Consider the following 9,375-nt stretch of genomic DNA (forward strand, 5'->3'; position numbering starts at 1 on the left):
GAAAATTACACTAACCCTCTGCTTTCCTAAAATTGCTATCCTGATTTTTCTTTCTAAATTGTCGTATGGTTCTCTGGCCAACTCTAATCAGTTGTTTGGCTGCTTAAGAATTTAGAGGATCTTTCACAACTCATCTGGAAAGAAAAACTTGATGATCAGCAGTCTGTACCCTGGATTCCCACAGGGGAAAAGTTGTCTTTAGAAGGATGAGTTTGTGACTGAAAAGACAATATAGGCCTCAAAGCACAACGACTATTTGGAATCCATGTTTTTAAAAACCCATCAGGGTCTGGTAACATCCAAAAATTCAATGCATAAATATGCATTCAGGTGCAAATAACTGAATACAAGATGTTAATTCTTTTTACTTTGTCCACGAGTACAAAAGGGTTAGCAAATTGCATGCATAGTTACCAGTCCCTGATGATAAACTGAAAGAATCACAGTCATCGTCATTGAATAAGTTTAATTCAAATTTCATTATTCAACTGACATTTCATAAACTGCCTGGTTTGGTTTACGAAAACGTCTGAAGTTGTGTAAGACTGACCATAGATGATGGTGAAGAAGTAAAATGGACATTTTTTTTCCAATCTCTCATCTACATAGTCTATAGCAAATACTGTGCTTAATTAATTCTTTCCAAACTATGACATATTTTCCAAGATTAGAATATAAATATGTAATTTTACCTTTCCTTTTCCTTCCTCCAAACACATATTGAGGAACCTGCCTGACTCCATTTTGAAGATGGAGGTCATTATGGTGTATTTTTAAAAGTAAGTTTCTATTTACTGTGAGACTTGAGTTTCTCTCTGTTTCCTGGAATCCTGACCTTCTCCAACCCATGACTTTGATTTGTTTTTGAGAATCCCCTTAATGTCCTGACCCTCCCCAACCCTTCTCTCATTACTTGGTGGCTGATAAAATGATATTATTTTAAAGAACTCTCTCTCTCTCTCTCTCTCTCTCTCTCTCTCTCTCTCTCTGTGTGTGTGTGTGTGTGTGTGTGTGTTTTCTGACAACCCCATTGTCTTTCTTCTGTAAAACTACTTGTGATTTTACTCCTTAGGAGGGTACCATGTTGTGAATTTAGGACTGTGCTCTTTAATCCGACTTAGAAGGCAGTCAATGGCCAGCTCTTAGATACACCCCAATAAAAATCAAGCATGCTTCAAATTTGTCTCAAATTGTGATAGTGGTCTTATTCTTGTCATTGGGATTAACAATATCCCTCCTTACTCTTTGTGGCCTCTTTTATTATTTATTATATGCTTATATGGATATGGACAAACATATATATGTATATATATTCATAATTCAATCTCTATTTACCTTGTAAGGCTTAATTTCTATTCATAGATAACATAGATTTTTACCAGAAAATGGGGAAGTAGAAAATTAATTGATCATGCCTTAGTTAATTTTGAAGGACACATATATCTCCCGCATTCTTGGAAGATATTTTTCATTCAACCTCCATTTGACTCTCTTTCTTTCTTTTGAATTTTTAAATTGCTTTTATTGAGCTATACATTTTTCTCTTCTCTCCGTCCTTTCTCTCCTCTCCCCTTCTACCCTCTCCCATGGTCCCAATGCTCCCAATTGCCTCTCTTTCAATACTGTCTTCCTCAGAGTCTTGCTACTTTGTCTAGGTTGGTCTTATACTCACAATCTTTCTATGTTTGCATCCTTAGTGCTGGGATTACGGAAATGTACTACTTTGTTTTGTAGATTGTCTTGTGAATAAGCAGAATAAGACAGAGACAACGACTATCTGGATAACTGCTATGTGTTCTTCACGGTATCTGATAAACAGCAAACTTTACATAAAAGAGAAACACAGAAGTATAACCATTCTAGTGTTTTAGCTAAAACAAAATCCAACTGAGACAGAATCCCTGGCCTCATTGTATTGTTTTCATGGACAGCAAACTCAAGCCCTGAAATGATTAAATAGAACATCAAGATATTAGGTTAGGAGGCAACTTACTTGGGTCTATAACATTTGTGGCAATACTCTCAAAGTATATACCACTATAGACATTATAAATCTCCTTTATTTAGACCTTCACTAAAGAAAGTATAGAAATCAGATTTCCAACCTCATTAAGTCATTGTGAGCATTAATAATTGTTATATATAAAGATGGTGGGTAACATGGTATAAAAATATTAAACTGTCACCTGCAATTATAAAAGTCACTCTGCCTTCAATTCTGGCCCAAAGTACATTAATTTAGTTGTGTTTACAGAATTGTCACTGTGTATTTAGAATTCTCCACCTTGAACACTTGGTGATGATAACTGTAGAGTAAATCACTCCCTTCTCCCTAGAGCATCTGAAGATACAGTGATGGACACAGACAGCAGAGGCCCCTCCCCTCATCAGTGCTTCAGTCTCTCAGGCAAGGCAAGAAATAAATGAATTAACAGTATGTGGGATTAGAAATGTTCTGGAAGGGAAAACAGTTTTAATGGAAGATGTAATTGAGGTCTGGGGTTCAGAGAAGCGTCTCTGAAGAAGTGGTGTGTAATTTGACCCATGCATGGGGAGAATAGGAAATAAAAAGAAGTGATTCAAATGGGTGTCTTCAAAAACGAGTTCACATTTCTATCTCTACCTCTGCCCAGGGTTTCCCTTTCCTTCTGATCCTTGTAAAACCCTAACAGCCCAAACCATCTCTCTGCAAAAAGCATTTTCTGAGACTGGAACATACCATGTGCTGTCTCTCGCATTCCTGGGAGGATATTTGTGTGAATTCATACACATAGGCATCTGAGTTGACCAACCAACTTTCATTTCCCTACTTCTTTCTGCCTGTAGTTATGATAAAGAGGAAGCCGTCCCAGCCTTTCTTGAGGATAAACCAAAGGAAATGTTCCAGAAGTTCATAGGGCAATAAAACAAAGGAGGCAGGTTGAGGGCTACATTGAGCCTGTGACAGGGTGCAGATTATTTTTAGTAAATGTCACTCTTAGGAACTCTGGATGACCTTTTCTAAAAGTTTCCCAATTGAGGAGATTTTTAGAGTTGAGAAAAGGCAATCAAATTTAATATTTTTTGTGTCTAAGTATCTTCCTACAGTGTTCCCTTGGAAACAAATACAATTTTGCTCTCTTGATTTTATTTGTGATATGTTAAAATGTATTTGGGAAGTAAAGACAGCAGGAAAAGGACTGGGAAGAGAGCTGAGTGGTAAAGAAATTAACAACCATTTGTGAGCCAAAGTACATCCCTCAGTTTAGGGATTGGAGGTTGAGGGTGGGTAGGAAAAAGTGAGAGACAAGGCAAGAGGATTGTACAAGTTGACTAACATGATGGAGAACAGAGAGGAGAATGGGGAACTTTGTTTGCTTGGTTTCCTTTCTGTCAGGTGAGTGATGACATTGGTATATATAAAAGAAACAGGGGTGTTGAGTGTGACAGAGTTGGGAAGAAAAATAGGAGATTTGAAAAATATTGTTGAGAGCTATGAACTTAATCTCCCTCTATGTGTGTTGAAAGTTAGAAAAATTGAAGTTGATTTTTTTTAGTGTTTCTTATGTTTTGAGCCATAGTCATTTCTTCAGAAGAATGACCTAAAGGCCTTTTGTATCACAAACCACCCAGAGAGATTTAACCCTGATGTTGTGTTCCCACCTACAGAGCTATGAAATGGCACTGGAGCTGAGACTGTAATCAATTTTTGAAACATCAATAACCATCCCATGAGCTGCCAAGCTTTGAGTGCTGCAAACCATATTATTTGAAACACTGATTGAGCCTCGAAGTCAATCTTCAAACTGAACAAGTTGCCCTCTGAGGATACACATATGGGCAGTTCGAGGCTCACACAAGCATACGTGATTTTGTAGAAATCCTTTTTCAGACACTCAACTTCTAGGTGTGTACATTTTCTTCAATGTGATATTGCTGGAAATGCTATTAGTTGACAGATTTCCATACACTGCCCCCATCCTGCTCCCTTTAAAGACTGGGGTTTTCTGCATATCCTTGACTGTCTGGAACTTGCTCTGCAGACCAGGCTGGCCCCAAACTCAGTTATACCAGCCTCTGTCTCCTGAATATTGGGATTAAAGGCATGTACCACCACCACTTGGCAACATCTCTTTGAAAATTGTGTTTTCCAATTTTCAAAAGACAGAAGAACATAGTTTATGCATGTCATGAATCTTACCAGGTGGCCTTAAACTTACTACCAGCCATCTATCCAAGCACTGAATAAAGGAACAAGGCCAACGTTCATAGCCTTTAGAAAACAGCTTAAGAGAACACACCAAAAGGTAGTAATACAGTGGAAAATTTGAGTGTTTTCACTGCCTCCTGCATTATGACCAGTTACCTATTCTTAACTATTGTTGTTTTGCTTTTTCATATATGTATCTATCTATCTACAGATACATTTCATGAAGCCATCACTATAATGAGTATATTTTTCAAGGAAATAAAATCAAAAATTTATCTACCTACATGTCTGTATGGTGGATTTATAGATACAGCTAGGTATATTTACATATATATTTATTACACAGACACATATACACTGTGGTCATTTTAATGAGCATGACCCCCAAAGGCTCATACATTTGTTTGCTTATCCTGTAGTTAGTAAACTGTTAAGAATTAGAAGGTATAGTTTTGTCAGAGTTGGTGTGTCTTTTCTGGACAACCAGTTTCATTGGGGGGTGGTTTTAAGGTTTCAAACACCCATGCATGGCCCAGTCTCTGTGCCTTCCTTCTGTTGTGTCTTCTAGAAATGATGAAAATCTCAACAAATGACTTGTTAAATAAGACATTTATGATGACACTATTATTTGACATGCCCACATAGATGGGAATCCACCTCTGGAAGAAAAGGTACAATCTCTCTCTCTCTCTCTCTTTCTCTCTCTCTCTCTCTCTCTCTCTCTTCCCTTTCTCTCAGAAGGTTGTTTCCTAATTTTCAGAGAAATAACCATACAGATATCAAAAAGGGACTGTACCAGTTTGCACTCCCACCAGCAATGCAGGAAGTGTTCCTTTATGCCACATTCTCTCCAGCATAAGTTATCATCAGTGTTTTTGACCTTGACCATTTTTTTTTACTTTTATCTGCACTTATTTCATGTTGAATTTATTCCCATGCCAGAAGTTTTTGTTTTTTCAGTTTATTCTGGGATATCTTTTTCTTCTGTGCAACCTCCTCTTCTGACTTTGGAACAATCTGTTTCTTTTCAGTGAGGATCATCTCAATGTGGCAGGGGGAGCTCATATATGGGTTAATCCGGCCATGAGCTCTGTAAGTTCGTTGGCGCTTCTTAGGTGCTTTGTTCACCTGGATGTGCTCAATGATCAGAGAGTCTACATCTAAACCCTTCAGCTCAGCATTGCTCTCTGCATTTTTTGTTGTTGTTGTTGTTTATTCAAGTATCTGAAAACACTCTTTCCATTTCCTCCCCTCCTCCCAATACCCTCCCGCTCCCCCCACTCCCTCTCCTCCTCCCTCACCATTCCCAAAAGCAGTCAGGGTTTCCTGTCCTGTGGGGAATCCAAGTTCCTCCCCCCTCCCTCCGGGTCCAGGAAGGTGAGCATCCAAACAGGCCAGGATCCCAAAAAGCCAGTCCATGCAGACGAAACAAGACCCAGAGCCATTGTCAATGGCTTCTCAGTCTTCATTTGGACCTCGGGGGCTCAGTCAGCCCCCATGTCAGCCACATTCAGAGAATCCGGTTTGATCACATGCTCGTTCAGTCCCAGTCCAGCTGTCCTTGGTGAGCTCTCATTCGATCAGTCCCCTTGTATCAGTGGGTGAACGTGCCCTTCACGGTCCTTACTTCCAGTGCTCCAATGTGGGTCTCCGTCTCTATCTCCAAGAGACTTGATTCTAGGGGGGTTCCCAGGCCCAATGAGAGGTCCCCAGATTGTACTCTGGGCAGCAGAGGAGAGGGTGCCTGAACTGGCCTTGACCCATAACCATACTGACGAATATTTTGCATGTCACCACAGAACCTTCATATGGCGATGGATGGAGATAGAGACAGAGACACATATTGGAACCCTGGACTTAACTCCCTAGGTCCAAATGAGAAGCAGAGGGAGGGAGATCGTGATCAAGGAAAGCAAAATCAGAGGGGGCCTTCATTCGACGATGGATGGAGATAGAGACGGAGACCCACATTGGAGCCCTGGAAGTCAGGACTGCTGTCTGCATTTTTAAGAATGTGCAGCAAAAATTCCGCACTCTTTTTTGGCCACTGACCCTGTGTCCAGCCCCACTGTTTGGCCTGGACACACCTACCGACTCTACCATTGTACCGTTGGAATGGCACGCACTGCTTCTTCAAAGTGACATCTTTCAGATACTTGGTGGCTTTTCAGATATGCATACCCTTGATGGCCTGGGCCGTTTCACGGGTGTTCCTTAAGTGAACCCGAAGGTTTGATCCTCTCGATTTGCGTGATTTTGTAGGGTTTTCTGGGTCAAGAGAGTAGCGAACCATCTTCACGGGTTCCCTCTGGCCCTTACAGGAAGAGGGACCTTGGTCATTCTTGCAGTAAGATGGAATCCTAGAGTGTTTTGATTTGCATTTTTGATTTTGCATTTCTCTGTTGGTGAATGATGCTGAGCATTTCCTTAATTGTCTTTCAGTCATTTCCTCTGCTGAGAGTTCTCAGTTTAAGTCTGTATCCTTTTTTTGGGGGGGAGGGATTATTTTTGTTCTTTTGATAACCAATTTCTTGAGTTCTTTGTATATTTTGAATATCAGTCCTTTGTCTAATGTGGGGTTGATGAAGATCTTTTCCCATTCTGTAGTCTGCTGTTTTGTTCTGTTGACCACATCCTTTGCTTCACAGAAGCTTCTCAGTTTCAAGAAGTCCCATTTATTAATTGCTTCTCTTAGTGTCTGTGCTACTGGGGTTATATTTAGGAAGTGGTCTCCTGTTCCAATGTTTTCAAGTGTACTTCCCAATTTCTCTTCTATGAGGTTCAGTGTGGTTGGCTTTATGTGTAAGTCTTTGATCTATTTGGACTTGAGTTTTGTGCATGGAGATAGATGTGGACCTATTTTTATTCTTCTGTATATTGATGTCCAGTTATGCCAGCACCATTTGTTGAATATGCTTTCTTTTTTCCATTTTATATTTTTTTGTCAAAAATCAGGTGTGGAAATTTCAGAACATTCTCAATCATGAGCATTGATGGAAAAATATTCAATAAAATACTGCAAGCCGAATCCAAGAACACATCACAAAAATCATCCACCATGATCAAATAAGCTTCATTCCAGAGACGCAGGGATGGTTCAGCATATGAAAATTTCTCAATTTAATCAACCATATAAAGAAACTGAAAAAAACCCACATGATCATCCAATTAGGTGCTGAAAAAATCTTTGACAAAACACAATATTTCTTCATGATAAAAGTCTTGGAAAGAGCAGAGATACAAGGAATATATGGAAATATAATAAAGGCAATATAGAACAAGCCAACAGGCAACATCATACTAAGTGGAAAGAAACTCAAAACAATCCCACTAAAATCAAAAACAAGATAATGTCCATTCTCTCCATATCTATCCAATATAGCATTTGAGGTTCTAGCTAGAGCAATAAAACAACAAAAGGAGATCAAGGGGATACAAATTGAAAAAGAAGAAGTTGAACTCTCACTCTTTGCTGGTGATATTATAGTTTACATAAGTTATTCCAAAAACTCTACAAAGGAACTACCACAACTCATAAACACCTTTAGTAATGTAGCAGAATACAAGATTAACCCCCCCCCCCAAAAAAAAAACCAGTAGCCCTCTTTACAAAGATCATAAATGGGCTGAGAAAGAAATTAGAGAAACATCACCCTTCAGAATAGCCACAAATAACATAAAATATCCTGGAGTAATTCTAACCAAGCAGGTAGAAGACCTGTATGACAAGAACTTTAAATCTTTGAAGAAAGAAATTGAAGAAGACACCAGAAAATGGAAACATCTCCCATGCTCTTGGGTAGGTAGAATTAACATAGTAAAAATGACAGTCTTACCAAAAGCAATCCACAGATTCACTGCAATGTTCACCAAAATCCCAGCAAAATTCTTCACAGACCTCCAAAGAACAACACTCAACTTCATATGGAAGGACAAAAAAAATCCACGATAGCCAAAACAATCCTGTACAATAAAGGAACTTCTTAGAGGCATCACAATCCCTGACTTCAAGCTCTACTACAGAACTACATTTCTGAAAACAGCCTGGTATTGACATAAAAGCAGACAGCAGGACCAATGATTCTAAACTGAAGATTCAGATATCATTCCACACAACTGCAAATAACCTTTTTTGTTTATTTTTGAGATTATAATTTAGTTACGTTCTTTCCCCTTCATCCTTTCTAACTTTCCTGTATACCCCTTCCAATTCTGCTTCAAATTCATTGTCTCTTTTTCATCAGTTGTTATTTCATGTATACATGTGTTTATATATACTTATATATTCCTAAATGTAATATGTTGAGCCAGTTATAATATTACAAGTATGTATATTTTCAAGACTGACCATTTGGCATTGGACAGCCAGTTGATATGTTCTTCCTTGTGGTGAGCCACCTCTCTTGCTCCCAGATTTGCTTAGTTTCTTCTATTTTAATACACGTCAAACTTAAGGCACTTAAAACAAGGCCTAGATGAGAGAAAAGAGTAACTTCCCCGTTTTCTCACAATAAATGACAGAAATGTGAATTTCAAGGCACTGTCTACTAAATTGTTATTTTTTTCCCTCTTCCATGGGCTGTGGGTTTGACCAGTGTGCTTCATTACTGCGGGAACTCTGCTGAAAAGCTTAAATGACAATAGTGATGAACATTCAACATGAATTAGATGATTTGGGGAGGTTCTTTCATTTAAAAGCGCTAAATGCAAAAGGCAAAGTTCATTGAAGGGGTAGGAGATAAATCCCATTGGTAGAGTGCTTACTTAGCACACACAACACCCTTAGTTTGATTTTCAGTACACACAAAGAATAAAAAATAATTTATGGGACCATAGTATGTCAGGATATCACCATGTTTTCTGTTAATAATGGTTTTCATTGACTTCAAGCAATTCTTCTCTGTGTTGCCCATAAGCAATCGTCTAGGCAAGGGTGGTAGTTGCTTGTCTACCTTGGTTTATAATAGGGATTTGAGTAGCTAGAATGTCCTGTTAGCACTTGGAATTCCAATACGCTAGTGATAATAAGTCAGTTAACTTCATCTTTGCCTGTCTGGTCTAATTAGGAAATCCACAGTTCTGTCATTCACAAAGATATACTTTGAAATAAAATACATTTTCATTAATTCTTTGAGATTTTTACAATGTACTTAATCATGTTTATGTCCCTCTCCTCCCACTATAAT

The 9,375-nt window shown here is 38.6% G+C and overlaps 1 pseudogene; it reads right to left on the reverse strand.

The window, feature by feature from the left end:
• Positions 1-5,116: 5,116 nt before the first annotated feature.
• LOC125401562 (large ribosomal subunit protein uL22-like) lies at positions 5,117-6,485 on the reverse strand (annotated as a pseudogene).
• Between the last annotated feature and the right edge of the window lie 2,890 nt (positions 6,486-9,375).

The sequence above is a fragment of the Myodes glareolus genome, chromosome 9, assembly GCF_982192425.1.
Source record: "Myodes glareolus chromosome 9, mMyoGla1.1, whole genome shotgun sequence".
Taxonomy (NCBI): Eukaryota; Metazoa; Chordata; class Mammalia; order Rodentia; family Cricetidae; genus Myodes; species Myodes glareolus.